The 17,234-nt window shown below is 36.8% G+C and overlaps 2 long non-coding RNA genes across 2 annotated transcripts in view; one reads left to right on the forward strand and one right to left on the reverse strand.

Moving 5' to 3' along the window:
* LOC107054627 overlaps positions 1-8,581 on the forward strand; it is a 52,290-nt gene extending 43,709 nt beyond the window's left edge. The window contains exons 3-4 of the long non-coding RNA XR_005842281.2: positions 3,052-5,423; positions 6,123-8,581. This is a non-coding gene — a long non-coding RNA (uncharacterized LOC107054627). The remainder of the gene's footprint in view (positions 1-3,051; positions 5,424-6,122) is intronic.
* LOC121107886 lies at positions 1,951-16,732 on the reverse strand. The gene is made up of 4 exons (XR_005842280.2): positions 16,672-16,732; positions 4,926-5,004; positions 3,743-3,860; positions 1,951-3,156 (listed from the first exon to the last, which is right to left on the reverse strand). It is a non-coding gene; the product is annotated as an uncharacterized LOC121107886 (long non-coding RNA).
* Positions 16,733-17,234: the final 502 nt, after the last annotated feature.

The following is a 17,234-nucleotide window of genomic DNA, read 5'->3' on the forward strand; positions in this document are numbered from 1 at the left end:
TCATTTATTAATAAAGAGCCAAATTATTAACATTTAACAAAGCTTGGTAATTATTTCAGTGTAGAAGTGATAGCCTTTAATGAATTATCTAGTCAGTATTTTAAAATAGGAAATATTGTCTTAGACTATCCAAATTTATTCTTATTTTATTTAGAACTAGTATAACTGCTGTTTCACCTGAGTTAATTGTGCTTCAAAGTCATTAATATATTAGAAAGATCAGGGCTATGGATGCTGATATATCTTCTGAAATTGGAGTTTTATAGTGCAGGCAGGGAAGGCTAAAATATTTGCAGTGCATTTCTTGAAAACAAGCACAGTGTGCCTTAAAAAGGAAGGAAGGAAGGAAGGAAGGAAGGAAGGAAGGAAGGAAGGAAGGAAGGAAGGAAGGAAGGAAGGAAGGAAGGAAGGAAGGAAGGAAGGAAGGAAGGAAGGAAGGAAGGAAGGAAAGAAAGAAAGAAAGAAAGAAAGAAAGAAAGAAAGAAAGAAAGAAAGAAAGAAAGAAAGAAAGAAAGAAAGAAAGAAAGAAAGAAAGAAAGAAGGAAAGAAAGAAAGAAGGAAAGAAAGAAAGAAAGAAAGAGAAAGAAAGAGAAAGAAAGAAAGAGAAAGAAAGAAAGAGAAAGAGAGAAAGAAAGAAAGAAAGAAAGAAAGAAAGAAAGAAAGAAAGAAAGAAAGAAAGAAAGAGAAAGAGAGAAAGAAAGGAAGAAAGAAAGAAAGAATTCAGTTAAATGTTGTAATTTGTCTATCTATGCCCAGTGATTGATTGCTTCTACTGCTATTGCTGTTTAGTTGCAAGTTGCCCTGATAAGAAGAGGAGAAACTACCCAGTTGCTTGTAATTTAGCAGTGTAATATGTCCAGCCATAAACTGGAATCGGATTGTTCTTTCTAGGTAATACAAATAGTGCAAAGAAAGGAAAGCAGGGAATACCTTAAATGTTACCTTAAATCTCACCAAAACGTTCATATTCGAGTTTTGAATATAGAGAACCCTGTTCACCCTGTTGTTGGTTAACAACAGCAATAGTTATAAACTGTTAATAATATTAATTGATGTCTTTCACTTTCCTTATTAGGAATTCAGTCTCATTGGACTCAGGAAGCATCAAACTCTTTGGATTATCATTATTATTTTTTTTTAAATTGAATTATGTTTTTAATTATTACTTTATCTTTTGTTTTAATATCTCATACAGTATCTTTAATGCTCCTGATTGTGACATAGTTTCCCTTCAGCAATGCTTATTTTAAACAGTTTTGTAAGGTTTCATTTCTGAGATTATTTGATTTATCAGTGCTTTTTAAAACATGCTCAACAATCTTTTTTTCCCCTATATCTAGGAAAGAGAAATTACCAATAAATATACTAAACCCAAGAAAAATAGAAACCCCACTTACTCACTGTAAAACTTTACGGCAATGGCATATCTAAGAAAACATTTTTCATGTGAAACAGGATAAAATATCTTCCTTATAAAATGACATTTTGCTCATACAAGGACCAATATGTTTCATTTGTTGATGTTCACATTAGGATCCATTTGATTTAACTGTATTTTTGCTTCAGAGAGAAAAACACAATGCATTATTAATGTCTCTTAGCATATGAGAAATGGGTGTATGAGTCAATGTTGTTCCACTGGTGTGCATTATTAAGAATAAGGTAAAGTAGGTCAGCACAGCACATGAAGCTAAATAGACTAATAATGCATTCAATGGGTAGACATTCATCTAGCAAAGAGTCATGCGTTATGTGCTGGCACCAACACAAGATAAGCATTTTGATTTGTGGATTTTCAAGATCACATTTATAAAGACAGAGGAAAAGGAAAAAAGAAAATAGAAGAGAAGAGAAGAGAAGAGAAGAGAAGAGAAGAGAAGAGAAGAGAAGAGAAGAGAAGAGAAGAGAAGAGAAGAGAAGAGAAGAGAAGAGCAAAAAGAAAACAAATTTACCCACACTTTTACTAAGTCTACTTTTACTCAAAATTCAGAGTTTTGCAGGGAAGGCTTTTCTGGTTCCATTTTTCAAGATGAAAATCTACTTGGGTACATAAAAAGGAGATGTGAAAATAAATGAAGTCCATAATTAATTAGTTTTCTCAAGTCTTTACAAGTTAATCACAGATATTTTACAATAATTCATGAGTGTTGGAACATACAACAGACTAGAAACCAAATCGAAACGAATGAGTCTGTTTTTTTCTCCATATTAAGAATCATGCCAAAAACAAATGAAAGTGTACCAAACAAAGAAGAGCTACAAAATGAACAATGTTTGGCTAGCTGATATTTAAGCACTGATCAGTAACAAAATGTTTTTTTTAATTGTCATCAGCACCCATTCAGGGAAATTCCTCTTCAGAAAGCATTGGAAAATAATAATATGACATTCCATTGTTATTAATTCTCAAAGACCACAGTTCACATCTGTTTAGATTACAAGTTAAAACTAGGTTATCATACTCAGGTTTTTGTTTTTTTTCTTGAGTATCATTCATCATCAATAGGAGAGATATCATAATTGAAAATTATCCTACAGTTCCGTTCCGGGTCTCTGAGCCAAAAGCTGAGTTGTCTCCCCAGAGCTAACAGTACTAAAATGCAGTTAAAATGATCAAGTGTGACTCAAATACAAAGAGAAAGGTTTATTAAGCGAGGAGGTGCCAGCCTTTGATGGACTTACAATTTAAGCAGTGTGGTGCACTTTGCTGGCTGCATTATATAACCAAAAGGGAATACTTCCTTTTTTTGCTTGTTTTTTAAAGGATAGCTTTAGAGAGGTTTACATTAGATAGTGTGTTGGCTCAGTGTTCTCCCACATACAAATAACCCATGGGACTATATCCATCTCCATAGCCTAGAAGTTGAGGATGTTTTAGGGAATGAGTGACCACCTTGCAGGTCACAACCAACATTCAGCCATGAGTGGTTCCTGGCTGGTGTCTGTCCACTGTCATATTCAGTACTCATCCCCATGGGTCTCTGAGGAGCAATAGGCTGAGAGATGGTGCTTGTGTTAATACCATGTGTTTTGCCTGGTTGTTTGCTGCAGGCTCGATGTTCTCCTGTGTTAAGTCAGTAGGAGCTGCTGACATCTTCATCCTTCCAGCTGCACTCAGCGACCCACCACTTCAGCTCAACCACAAATGGGATCAAACTTTGAGACAGATGGGGTAAAAAAGTAAATAAACATTAAATACTGAGTTCATACATAAAAACTGTAGAATTCATGTATTTAGCCCATGCCTTTACTGTCTTAAGTGTCTAACCTGTAAGGAACTCACAATGGCTGCCCATAATCTAATTTTGTTATGTCAGAAGCCTTGATATTATGATATCAGAATGTCATACTGTGATTGTTTTCTGGCCCTAATATGAAATTAATAAAGATGAACTTGCCAAAAGAATTGGGCACGCCCTGGTAGAGTGAAACAGAGGATGAACTCAGTGCACTTTTTAGCAGAACATACACTTGCATAATTGTTTAATGATTCATGTATATTGCTTAAAGATTAGCTATGTGCAAGAGAAAAACAAGAAATCTTGCGAGATTTTCTCCTGCTTTCTTTGTTTCAATATATGATTAAGCAGTGAAAAGTATTGTTATTATTATTATTATTATTATTTTCCTTATTTTACATAGATGCAAAAAACAGATGTCTGGTAGAAAATTAATAATAATAGCGATAATAATGAAACTCAATACAGTAAAAGTAATTTTTTTTTTTCACTCCACTACCTACCGAAAACTTGGACATAGACAGTCTCTGTTTTATATTTTTAAGGTACCATGTTTGATTTTGCAATGCTTTTGAAATGCTACAAAACCTCTTCAGAAAAGACATGCTGAAGTTCCTCAAACTACAGGAGAAAAAAAAAAAAAAAAGAAACAAATAACAGACTTAATGTTTTTACTATTTCTTTAGTTGAAAATATAAGCAGAAAAGTATTAAAATAATTGAAAATCGGTCACATTAAATTGTGATTGAGAGTTCCTTTCTACTAAGGAAAATATCTCACAGTAAATTAATATAATTATATTCAACAACAACAACAGCAATAACAACATACCAAAGTAAGCATTCTAACCCTGATCTGAAATACTGATTTGCTTGAATGTATTATTTTATAAGGCATTTCTATTATTTCATCACTTAGGTAAACTTTGCAAAACTCCTTCAGTATGTTTGTTTTTTCATATAGAAAGAAGAATTGTCGCTTTTGAACATGTTTTGAGAACACATTATTCTAAAGCAGCTTGACGAATATGGGAGATTGCTTATCTTGCAATATTTAATAGGACAATTTTAAAATGTAAGCACCGGTTTTGCAAGAAGAAAAACAGATCTCCTGCCATCATGTGGAATGTAGCAGTATCTCCTTTTTGAAATGATCTCTTGATGTCTGAATATCACAACAGTCAATACATTGTGACATTGACATTATTTTTTCTCATTTGAAACCTGAACTACCATTACAGAGCATGAATATTTTAGGGAGGCTCATCCTCTAAGAAACATTCTCTGTGACTGCGACAGAGTAGTTTATGAAACACTGGTAAAATAAAGCCATTTCTTCTAATTCTTGACTTCAGGAACATTATATTACATAGAGATTTTGAGACTCCTCCCTGCAGAATTGTGTCCGTATTAAGTATCTCACTGATTTCAATATAGTTATATCAGAAGGATGTTTGTTTTACACTGCTTTCTTATTCTAGCAATCAGACTGTTTGAAAACATGCCAGGCCTGATACTTATCTATTGGTGTCACTTATACCATTTTAATTCTGCAGAGCAGCATGCCAAGTTTGTCTACAGAATGTACTGACCAAAATCCAGAGCCTTTATGCATACAAAAAATACATCTAAACAAATTTTGCTTTCAGAACCACTGCACCTTTAAAGGAAATGGACATCTACTTACCACATAATTAAAGGCAAATGGACATTGCAATCCTAAGGAAATACAGATCTGCAGTGTGGAGAGGTTGGTCTTGATGGGACTAAAAACAAAATTAAAAATCCAGAAAATCTCTAGTTATCAAGTTTATCACAGAATTACAGGATGACTGAGTGTAAAGAGAGCCTCTGAAGATAATAGAATCACTGAATCACAGGATTGTTGAGGTTGGAGGGGACCATCTGAGTCCATCTTGTCCAACCCTTGCTCAAGCAGGGACATCCAGAGCATGGTGCCTAGGATCACATTCAAGCTACTCTTGAAGACCTCCAAATAGAGGTCTCCATAACCTCCCTGGGCAATCTGTGCTAGTGCTCCATCACCCACACAGCACAGAAGTGTTTCCTGATGTTCAGAGGTAACCTCCTGTGTTCCAGGTTTTGCTCATGGCCTCGTCTTGTCACCAGGAATCACTGAAAAGAGTCTGGCTTCATTTTCTTTACAGTCTCCCTTCAGACACTGGTAAGTTATAGGCACTGATAGTATACTCTCTCAGCCTCCTCTCCTCCAGTCTGAGCAGTCCAACTCTTTCAACCTTTTCTCAGAAGAGAAGTTCTCCAGGCACTTGACTGTGGCCTTCTGCTGGACTCTGAATCCCTGGCTCAGAACAGGCCAGGTTTTAAAAGTCTTCAAGTACTAATACTCCACAATCTTTGGATCCCTTTTGACCTTGATCTGTTTTGCTCTTGGGTGACCTTAACCCTGATTTTGCCTCTTACAGCTGGTGTTTGTCTTCATCTGGGCTCCTAGAGATACCCTAGATTAGAAGGGATAACCCTCCTCTTGCTTTTATTACTGCTCTACTGTGCTCTGTGCTTTAACCAAATTAATTTTAAGCTTCCCTGTGTGATATTTTTCAGTACTGATTTATTCTTCTCCTCAGTTATTTAGCATTTTCTTCTTTCCCATCAACTTTCATGGTACTTTCTCCTTTACATCCCACTGAAGCCATTGTCTTTCCTGGTAGTATCTCACTTACTCTTGGTCCTCCTTTACTCAAGATGATGTATGAATTCTTGTGGAGATATAAATTGTTGATAAAATGAGAATAGTGCCTTTCAGCTATCTCTGAAAGTTGACATTATGCCCTTCATAAAAGCTGCCACTTAGGAAAATAGCTCATAGAAAATCAACATATGGCAACTTATCTTTTGCTTCTAGGCCAAGCTGCACAGCTCGTTCTTGGAAAAGAGAGCACATCCTCATCTCTGCATCTCTCATTGTTCAGAGCTCATCCCTAAAACCTTTCTGCTCTGCAACTGGACTTGATCACAGAGTCACTGTCATAAAGTCATTTCAACAGATAGTGATTTTCATTGCATGTCTTAAATGGTCAAACCGTGGATTTCTGCATCTTTGCTGAAACACCGTGCTATGACAGGATTCTCTCAGTATTTGTTCTACATCTTTCATTTGTCTATCATCTCTTCATTGTTTTTGTTATTTTTGTGATTCTTAATCTGTTAATGGGCTGGTAGACTTGATATAACAGGCCCTAACATTAACTGCTCCAGAAGTTAGAAATCATTATGGGATCTGATTGTCACTTTAGTTCTTTTCCACTGTTTGAGAAAGCAATTTTGATTTTGGATATCTAGGCCAAGAAAGCCTAAGAAAAATAGCCCATTGCAAATACAGCATCCATTACATCTGGAAACTAGAGCTTTGTTGGTATCTTCACCTGGGCTCCCAACAGATTTGTGGCTTTGTCTGCAAGAGGAGTAAAGGATTTAAGTTTTCCTCATTAAAGAAAGGTGTTTTGTAGGTCTTATTTAGTACAGCTCAATGAGGAATCTTCATATTACTCTCCTTCCAGGAAGTCAAATAGTCTGCTTGAGTCAGATATCTTCCTTTTCTACTAAGGGTGGAGGGTAGAAGAACAAATGCTACGTGCTTCCACACATTTTGGGATCCTGCCCAGCACAACAGAGAAAAGAGATTAGTAGAAGCTGAATTTGTAAAAACATTGACCATGCCAAAGCCCTGTGTTTTGAGGCCATGGAGTGGATCATATTCAGCAGAAGGGGGACAAGTCCTTGCATAGAAACAGCCTGCAGCTATCAGAATATTCTGGCAAGCATTCAGGACATATAAAAACTATTCCATCCAATTGTCTTGCTCCTACAGTGTAGCTCTCTTTCTTCTGTAGGGCTTTGACCACCAGACTTCTACAGAAAGAGTGCACCTTACCAGGTGTCTGAGTAAAGCAATTACAAACCTCAACAGAGCTAACTCATTTAGCTTTTCTATGAAATCTATACAGAGCTTAAATGTCTGTTTTTTGGAGAAAGTATTTAAAAAGGATTTAGGTAAGTACTAAGAATGCATTCACAGGAAAAAATCTTGTGAGTATATGGACGTAATTGAAATTCAGCTTTTTCTTACTAACTAGTGTACTCCTGAGGGATGTGGGAAGAGAAATAGTAAAATCAGTAAATATATATAAGTATTTATCAGTAAATAGTAAAAGCCAACTTCCAGCTTTTCTGGTAGTTACCTAGTTAGTTTTCCCCTGGGAAACTCCTCAAGGACAAGGGATCAGGGCAGAGATGGAAGATCTGCAAGGAAGCTTTCCTTAGGGCACAAGAGAATCCCCAAGTGTAGGAATCCAGGAAAGGAAGGCAAGAGCTGATCATTGCTGTACCAGGACCTTCTGGTCAAATTGGAGAGTTAGAAGAAAATGCATGGGCAGTGAAACAGGAGCAGGTACCCTTGGATGTACCATAGGGATGCTGCTAGGCTGTGTAGGAGTGGTCAGGAAGGCCAAGGCCCAGCTGGAACTGGACTTGACAAGGGGTGCAAAGAAGAATAAGAAAGGCTTCTTATTCTTTGCATTGATCAGTAAAGGAATGTCCAAGGATCAGGTGCATTATCAGAAAAGGAATGTCCAAGAAGGCATATCCCCCTACTGAACAATAAAGTCAGGCTAGTAACAACTGACAAGGAGGAGGCTGAGGGACTCAGCAAATTTTGTCTCTGTCATCAATGGCAACTGCTCTTCACACACTGCTTGAACAGATGAGTCAGAAGGTGGGTACTAAGGTGGAAATGTCCCTTCTGTTGTAAACAAAGATCAAGTTCATGACCACATGAGGAACCTGAACATCCATAAGTCTGTGGTCTCAATGGCATGCATTTCAGAGTCTGAGGGAATTAGCTGATGTAGTCACCAAGCCACTCTTGAAGATGTTTGAAAAGTCATGGAGGTCAGGTGACATCCCTGATGGCTGGAAAAAAGGCAATGTCACACTCATTTTTAAGAAGGGTAGTACATTCCCAGTACATCCCTCAGGGGTTTGTACTGCGAATGAAGCTCTTAACATCTTCATTAGTGACACCGATAGTGGGACTGAGTTCACCCACAGAAAGTTTGCAAATGATACCAAGCTATGTGGTGCGGTCAACATGTCTCAGGGACAGGATGCCATCCAGAGGGACTTAGACAGGCTTGTGCAGTGGGCCCAGGAGAACCTTATGAGGTTCCACAAATCCAGGTGCAAGGGGATCCTGGGCTGCATGAAAAGATGCATGACCAGCAGGTCAAGGGAGATGATCCTGCCCCTCTACTCTGCACTGGTGAGGCCTCACCTGGAGTACTGCATCCAGATGTGGAGTCCTCAGTACAGGAGATATGTGGGCCTGCATGCCCAGAGGAAGGCCACAGAAATGATCAAAGGGATGGAACAGCTCTCCTACAAGGACAGGCTGAGAGAGCTGGGGCTGTTCAGCCTGGAAAAGAGTAGGCTCCAGGGACACCTGAGAGCTGCCTTTCAGGATCTAAAGTGAGGCTCTAAGAAAGAAGAGGACAGAATCTTTAACAGAGTCTGTTGTGACAGGACAAGGGGAAATGGTTTCAAACTAGAACAGATGAGATATAGACTGGATATAAGAAAAAAGTTTTTTACTATAAATGTAGTGCATGACTACAACAGATTGTCCAGAAAGGTGGGATATGTCACACCCTTAGAGACATTCATAGTCAGGCTGGATGGGGCTCTCTGCAACCTGATCTAGCTCTAGGTGCCCCTGTACATTGTAGGGTGGTTGGCCTAGATAACCTTTAATGGTTCCTTCCAACAATTCTATGATTCTGTGATATCTAGTATGTGTAGATACAGTGGACCTAAGCAATCCTGAAAAGCAGATAGATTGCACTGCTGCTTGGTACAGTGATTTTCAGTTTTCTAAGGCACGGGATCTTACCTATTGGCTGTAATCAAAGAAACCAAACTCACAACACAAGAAAAAAAAAAGTGAATTATCATTTTCTTTAGAAATTTCAATAACTTTTTGACTAAATTCTGAGAAGACATCATAGAAATTATTATTGTTTTTCATACATAAGGGGAATGTTGAAGTTCTACAGTAATTTCAACAGTAGATTTAGCTTCTGAAATAATGTTGATATCCTCCCTTTATTTTCTTTCCTTTTTTCAGAATGAAGGTTAGTTTTTCTTCACAATAACTGACATGCCAGTGATGCTGTCTTTTAATATAAAGATTAACATTAAACATTTCTAGGAAAACATTATTTCAACATATTGACAATATTTTAACAGAGCTCATTCTTGAAGTTATTTATCATAACTTCATTTTTCTTCCCCTACCTGAATGCAGTTGGCTGGATTGTATAGGCTGAATATGAGATCTTTGAAAAAATCAATTTTGTCTGAAGAAATTTGGAAAAAAAATGTAATGCATTTTTTATAATCATGTACATTTATAATAAAATGGTATTCTTAGGGATAAACAGTGAACTGAAAAAAAAGCTGCATTCAAATATGAGACAATTTCTGTAATGTTAGGTAGCCAGTATATCTTGCACCACAGAGACACCACCTGCTCCCATGGGTTTCTTATTGTCACTTTGTCTAATTTTGCTGTGGACCAAGATGTAGTTTGGGGAATAATGGGATAACAACAACAGAAAATTTTGCCAGAGGCGTGTTTATTTGTCGCATGCCATACTGAATGCTCTTCACTGACAACTTAACATTGGACCAATTTTCTTGGCTATGATGTGATGCTTGCTGCTGTTGTGGTTCCGGTTAAACGTTTGTGAATTCTTCTTTGGTTTAATGTTAACAATGATTTGTAGATGTCATCTAAGTACAGTTTTAGTTATGGGGCTTTAGCTTTCTTCTGTGTAAAATAAGTTGTTTCTTAGTCCACAGCATTCCTGTGAAGTCTAAATCAGTTACTACAATTGGCTTAGACTCCAGGCTGAGAGGTGTCCTTGAGGGAATCTTTTTTTGTTGTTTTAATGCTGTTAGTCCTAAATATTATGGTAATTTGTAGGTCAGATCATGAACTCTCAGGCAAGATTTAAATTTACTTAACTTCAATAGTTATGAATGATGATCAAAAATGCAATATTATTTGAGTTTGTTATTTGCAGTGAGAAATTCAGTGCATATTTAATTGTGTGGGTTTTTTCTTTTTCACAGAATCTTGTCAATTCTTATCTGTTTTCATGTGTACATTTATTTATTTCAAACTGTTTATACAAGATAACTAAAATGGCTAAGAAAGAAAAAAAATCTTGCATGTGTTTAAATATACCAATGTGATGCACTAGCTTTTTACAAACAAAAATAATACAGTGAAAATGAAGAATTCCTATTACAAGTTCAAATGGAAAAGCAACACAAGACCAAATTAATCAGGTCTAAAATTCTTCCTGCAATCTCTTGCCAGACAAATGAGATTCCTTATAGCCAATGTCAATGGCATTCTAAAGTTTTAAAATCAATAAACAGGCTGTAAAATTGCATCTGTAATCAGGATAAGGAACACAAACGTTTACAGAGTAACTTGAAAACATAACAAAACACTGCAGCCAGCTTCAATTCAATGAGATGCACTTTTCAGTTGCCATCAGTTTTAAATGTATGTTTAATTTAGAATCTCAGCTGAGATAAAATGCAGACAGAGCTGTGCTGAATTGGTAAAACCAACTGCCTGAAGATAGCCACAGATTAACCCACCTATCCAAACCCATCTACATCAAAAAATAAATAAAATCTAACTAACAGAATTCAGTCTTTTTTGTTATTTTTTTTTCTCCCCGTTCGGTAAGGTGCTGAAACTGCTGAAACATTCAGAGATAAAGTTTAACATCCCAGTGAGCTGGTTATTATTTAGGCAAACAACAGAATCAACACCAGGAAGTTCCCAAGTGAACATGTGTCTTAAAAGGTCTCCATGTGTTGCAGCAAGTTTCTGCGAGTGAAATGTTTTGGAGCACTCTAACAGGTGTTTCGGGAACACGTTGTTATTTAACCTAGAGCTGCTGCTGCTGCTCTGTAATCTGGCCAGTTTGCTCACTTACCATGTAATGTGTGACTGATCTTTCCAGAGCCTGGGGGAATACTTCACAGAAGTGTGAGTTAAAAATAAATAAAGTGAAGAAGTAATAATAATAATTAAAAAATAAAATAAAATAAAGGAGAAAAAGGGAAAAAGAAGAAAACTGGAAATAGGAAACTGAGTGAGGTGGGTGATGTGTGGTTCTATCTGGTTCGTTGGGATAAACAAAAATTATAAAGGAAGAGTTTCATTTCTGGGGAAATGAGCTTTCTCTCTAAGAGGTGGGGAAAGAGACACTGAATGTACAGAAGCATTTTGAGGGAGTTTCACTGTTTGTTGTTGATGTCTTGGAATAGATATGTAACATTCAGCTCTTTAAAAGGAATACTGAGTTGGAACAATTGGAATTGAACTGGAATTCCAGCAATGGGAAAAGAAAATGTGAGTTGGTGCACAAAATGCTGTAAATTCTTACATTTTCATGGACATTTTTGTTTGTGATTTGCCTTAAATTGTCAGCTACTGGAAGCACATGAATATAGAAGAATCTCCAATTTTATTGCAACTGAAAGAATGATTTCCTCAAGTGAACAATGGATTTGCTCTTCTGTATACTTCCTAAACGATCATTCAAAAATTTTCCCTTTCTGTGCTTCAATTTGCAATGTGTGATATGGGAATAAGAGCACTTGATTTCTTCACAGGAATGATATGAAGATAAATACACTCAAAAACATGCAGTGCTCCAGTAACCCATTGCATACTAGTATATATATATTAGCATGGGACAAATGAAATGAAGCTTGATGATGTGCCTGTACCTGAAAATCCCCAAGGGCACAATAAACCAAGGCTGAACGAAGGAAATAATTTGATGTCAATCTCACACATTCTTGGAACTGGATTTTGGGTGTTTTTTTTTTTTTTCTTTTCGGTTGACATTAATGGTTGACAGGGTCACCATCAAGAAGTATATATAAGTTATGTCACCTCTTTAGATGGAAATACAATGTTGGGATATCTGTGTTAGCTTTAAGCAGATTAGTGATCTAACCACTTCAGCATGGAGCTCTAAGCAATGTATCACCTAGCAGTAAAACCATGAAAAAATATTCCTTTGGCAGGAAACACAACAAAGAATACTTGGTTTCTAAATAGCACCACACTGTCTGCAAAGAACATCTTTGGTATAGGTAGTTTCCAAAACTATCGTATATATTTCAGTAATGTGATGTTAACTGAGAAGCAGACAGTGTCAGATTAATGAAGGGAAAAGCAGGCAAATGAGATGATAGGTAAAGAGAAAAAAAAGTGACAAGGAAATTGTCTTATTTACACTTAAACATCCATTTAGTCTTCTTACGCGTTCCTTTCCTTCTATTGTCAGCACAGCATTTTTCTATAAGATGAGAGATACTGACACTTTCAGAGTGTGATTCAGATCTTAAAAATGCCTAAAAAATCTTGATGTGCTGTGACATGATAACCTCCAAAAGTCCCTTCTGACCTAAATTTTAATGCAGTCTCATGATTCTTCAAACTGCCCTCTGGATGCAGGAACTTTCTCCCTGATTATCTAGAAACGCAAGGAGAAATATTTTTTTTACAGATGCTTCTGGCAAATTATATGGAATCTGGGCCAAGAAAAAAGAATGTTTTCACAATGAGTAAGAAAGCAAAATCACTGATTTCAAAGAGGTGGAATTCTTGAATGAGCACTGTCACTCTAGAATGTAAGACGTCAATCCGCCTTAGAAGTATATAGGATGGAATTATCATACTGTAGAATGTCTTCTAGAAACTTAAACTATTCTCATTCATAAACACTTTCAGAAGAGGTCTGGACTCTCCTGTATGCACTTCTGTGGAAAATTCCTCCTGTTTGTTGCATTTCCTAGGAGTTACTTCAGCACAGATACCAGTTATTAGCCAGAACAAGGCAGTGTTAGTCCGTCTTTTAAGCAAGATTAAATTACAATATTTCCTATTCATATTAAGCAAGAGAAGGCAGAGGTATATATAGAGGTATATATATATATATTTATATATATATAACCAAACACACACACACACACACACATATATATATAACCAAAACTTATTATTTTTTTTCCACTTAATAGACATACAAAAATATTTACTTTGGAAAATGTTACTGAAAGTTGAGATTTGGAAATTTGTTTTTGGGTAAGAATTAAAGTTTCCTGCAAAGTCTTTATCTTTTTAAATGCAACTAGTGACTAATATAACGTATCTTGTTTAGTAATAGATGAACTAATTATACCTATTCATGTTTAAGCCTTTATAAAACCTGCTAAGCTCTTGGACTTGGAGCTATCATGTGGCAATCTGTTCCACAGGTCAATTATCCATTGTGAAAAAGTGTTTTCCCTTTTAACATCTGTGAATTGCCATTCACATCTGTAAGATGTTTCATTTTTCTTAGAATATGAAATCCGGTAATTGGGAACAACCAATTTCACAATCTCTATCACATCTCTCATGTTTGTTTGTCATCTTTATTTCCTAATCTATGTTTCATTACAAGCATGTTATTCGTGCTTCAAACATTTTTACTACCTATTGCAAAGACCTTGATTTTCTCTGTTTCAAATGTAACAATAACTCAGTTGAGAATTCTTTTTTTTCATATTTTTGATAACCCTCTAAATTGCAATGTTGAATTTGTCACTCTCATGACTGGTCTTACAAATATTGCAGAGGTTATAATTAATGGTTTTATTCACTGTCCTGAATTGCTTAGCCAATATGCAGCAATCATTATTAATAAATCACCATGTATCTACAGTTACGTAATTGGGGAGTTATTATTTCCTTTGTTGAATTAAAAGGAAATAATTTAGGCAGCAATGCATTGGAAACTACAGATGCAGAAAGACTACAGCATTACAATGCTTACTGCTGCATTTTCTAACTTATTCTTCCCACTGCCATATGCAGCTTCAAAGGAATCTACAGTTTCTGTAGGTAAAGTAAGAATTAATCTCCTAAAATTAGTTTCACAAATGCAGTGCATCATGCTGAAGATATCTGTTAGATATGAGGCTATAACCCAAGTTTTCCCATTCCATCTGTGTTTAGAGTTATTATCTCTTTCATTAGTGCAATGAATATTTAATTAAAGTGGAACAGATTTACTGGAAAAGATTATGAGATCCACTATCTACAGGACTATCTCTTGGTGGTTAGGGTGTTCTCCTGGGAGGTAGAGAAACAGAGATGTTGTTTCAAATACCCTCAGGATCAAGAGAAACTTGCACCTGGGACTGCCCCATTCCAGGTAAAATCTTGAGACTTTTGAATAAAAAGCAGTCATAAGGAGGTTATAAATTTTGTGTTTCTTGGATGTGTTTCTTTGTGCTCCAAGAACATTTCTGACTCAGGTCTTGTGGGCCAGATAGGCAGGGAAACTACCCAGTTTGCAAATCCCATCCATGATGGAATGAGATAGGTGTGGAGCACCTTGGCAATACGTAATTGGCACAGAAATGTAAGGGATTTTACTGGAAGAAAGGTAGCTCTGCTAACTCTTTTGGTCTGGAGATGGAACATGAGGTGAGGTTTGTGGGCAGGCTATATCTTTATTTAGACCAACAGATAACATTGGAAAAGAAAAAGCTTATAAATATTTTACTTTGCAGTAAAACCGGGAACATTTAACTCAAATGACAAATTGAAAATGATTATTCTGAGTTTAAGAGCTTCTGTTAAGAAAACTAATACAAAGGTGGAAGGTAGAAACTGATTGCAACTTAAGTGGGAAGCCTAAGGATAGGGAAAATTAGTAAATATAGAGGGTTTAAAACATGACCTTGGATTTCTACGAAGTTTTTGACTTTTTAACATTATGTTTCAACAAAAACTTTACAGGAAGTCAATAGCTACATCAGGATATGGGAGCTTGCAAGCTAGGAGAATGAATCACTACTGTTCAGAGTTCCCATCCTCCAGGAGGGAAGCGTTAGGGACAACACAGAGAAGGATGACTGTTAGAAGCAGATGGTGAGTAAACTGTTAAGAGTCCAACTTCATTAGCATTGCTTTGATAGATTAATGGTGCCCTGAAATCCTGCCAAGCAGGCTGTTGCCAAAGGTGCCATCTGCATGGAAAAGCATACACATCAACAAATTCAGTAGGAAAAAAACAAAACAAAACAAAAAACACACAACAAAACCAGCAACAAGCTCCATCAGTCACACCCCAAGTTATTTCCACCCACCACGTGCTGACAGATAACCAGTGTCAATAATAATCATAATAATGCTGAATTACATTTTAAAAAAAGCAATACCTGAACATCATGTTCTATATTTCCAGACAGTGGGTCTTTGCAAAATTAATCCAATTATTACTGTTATTATTATTGTCATCAGCAACATCAGCAATACTTTATTTATTACTTTCACCACTAGGTGCAATGTGGACACACCCGGAATTCCAAATGTTGTATGTCTGTGCATTTAACTGGTACGTGGCAAATCTTGACCCAGAGAGCTTAGCAGAGGATTTTCAATTCCATTCTAGTTTGCATTTTGTTTCAACTGCAGTTGCTCTTGCTTTGTTCCAGCTGAAGTCCAGAACTGTTTAAAAACAGCTTTTGTTAACCCTGAACAAGTTTGGTATGGTTCACAGTCATAAAATAGTATGTGTAGAGGGGAGAGTGTCTGGTAGGGCGAGATGGCAAAGGCTTCAGCTGAAATGAATTTGCACTTCTCCTGGCAGATTCTCTGTGTTAGTTGTATAAGGAGCTTTTTCCTAACTTGTAGAATCATAGAATGGTTAGAATCATAGAATGGTTTGGATTGGAAGAGACCTTTCAGATCACCTATTTCTAACCTCCTGCTACAGTCAGGGATACCTCCCTCCAGACCAGGTTGTTCAAAGCTCTATACAGCCTGGCTTTGAATATTTCCAGGGAGGGGGCATCCACAACCCCTCTGGGCAACCTGTACCAGTGTCTCACCACTTTCAAAGCAAAGAATTTCTTCCTAATATCTAGTCTAAATCTACCTTCCTCCAGTTAAAAACCATTTTCCCTCGTCTTGTCACTACATACCCTTATAAAAAGTCCCTCCCCAGCCTCCTTGCATATGTCTGAAAGAACTGAAAAATTTGGTGATGCACTGGATTATGGAAATGAGTGGGATCAGTGCTATGGTAGGTGAGCAAGAGATTGCAATTAGAAGAGTAAAAGCTCTCAGTTGTCTCTTCCTCCCTGCTCACACCACCTGCAAATATACCTGTTCCTAAACATGATTCATTTCTGTATAACAAGATAAAACAGTGAGATTATTGCAAGAACCTCATCAGCATTATCTCTGATAACAAGAATATAAGATCCATCCCCCTCCTGCAAGAGCCAATTTATACAGCACTCACCTGCAGCCTGTGTGCTACATGAGTCTTACCTAGGGTCTGTAAAGCTGCCCATCCCTGTGGTGTAAAAGCAAGGACCAAATAGGTTAATATATCACGTAGGAAAGATGGGGAAGGCAGAGGAACAGGAATGCTGCAAAGGATCTTGCAGATAGAAGGGTCACAGTTCAGTTGCCTGAGCGTGGTTAACTAATGTTACATATTTAAGGTGACCTATAGGGCATTAAAGGTACATGGCAGATAAACGGCAGATACATGAAGGGATTTAGGAAGGTGGCTACATCCCATATCATCTGGTGTGGAACTAGGTGGGATACACCTGCCTAACTCAAAACACTTTGTATGTAAATAACAGAAATAAATCCAGGTGAAGAATATCTTGATTCCAGGCTAACATGTTTAAGCTAGGCATCTCTATTTAGATGTCTATGTAAATTGGTGTCTAAACTTCTATTTTTTGACAGTATAAGACTGACTCAACTGAAGAAATGTAAGCGATTCAGTTGCCTAACCATGGATTTCTACTAGCGTTCATAATGCCATAGGGTATTCCCCTCTGGCTTGCA

Source organism: Gallus gallus, chromosome 1 (assembly GCF_016699485.2).
Source record: "Gallus gallus isolate bGalGal1 chromosome 1, bGalGal1.mat.broiler.GRCg7b, whole genome shotgun sequence".
NCBI classification, from domain to species: domain Eukaryota; kingdom Metazoa; phylum Chordata; class Aves; order Galliformes; family Phasianidae; genus Gallus; species Gallus gallus.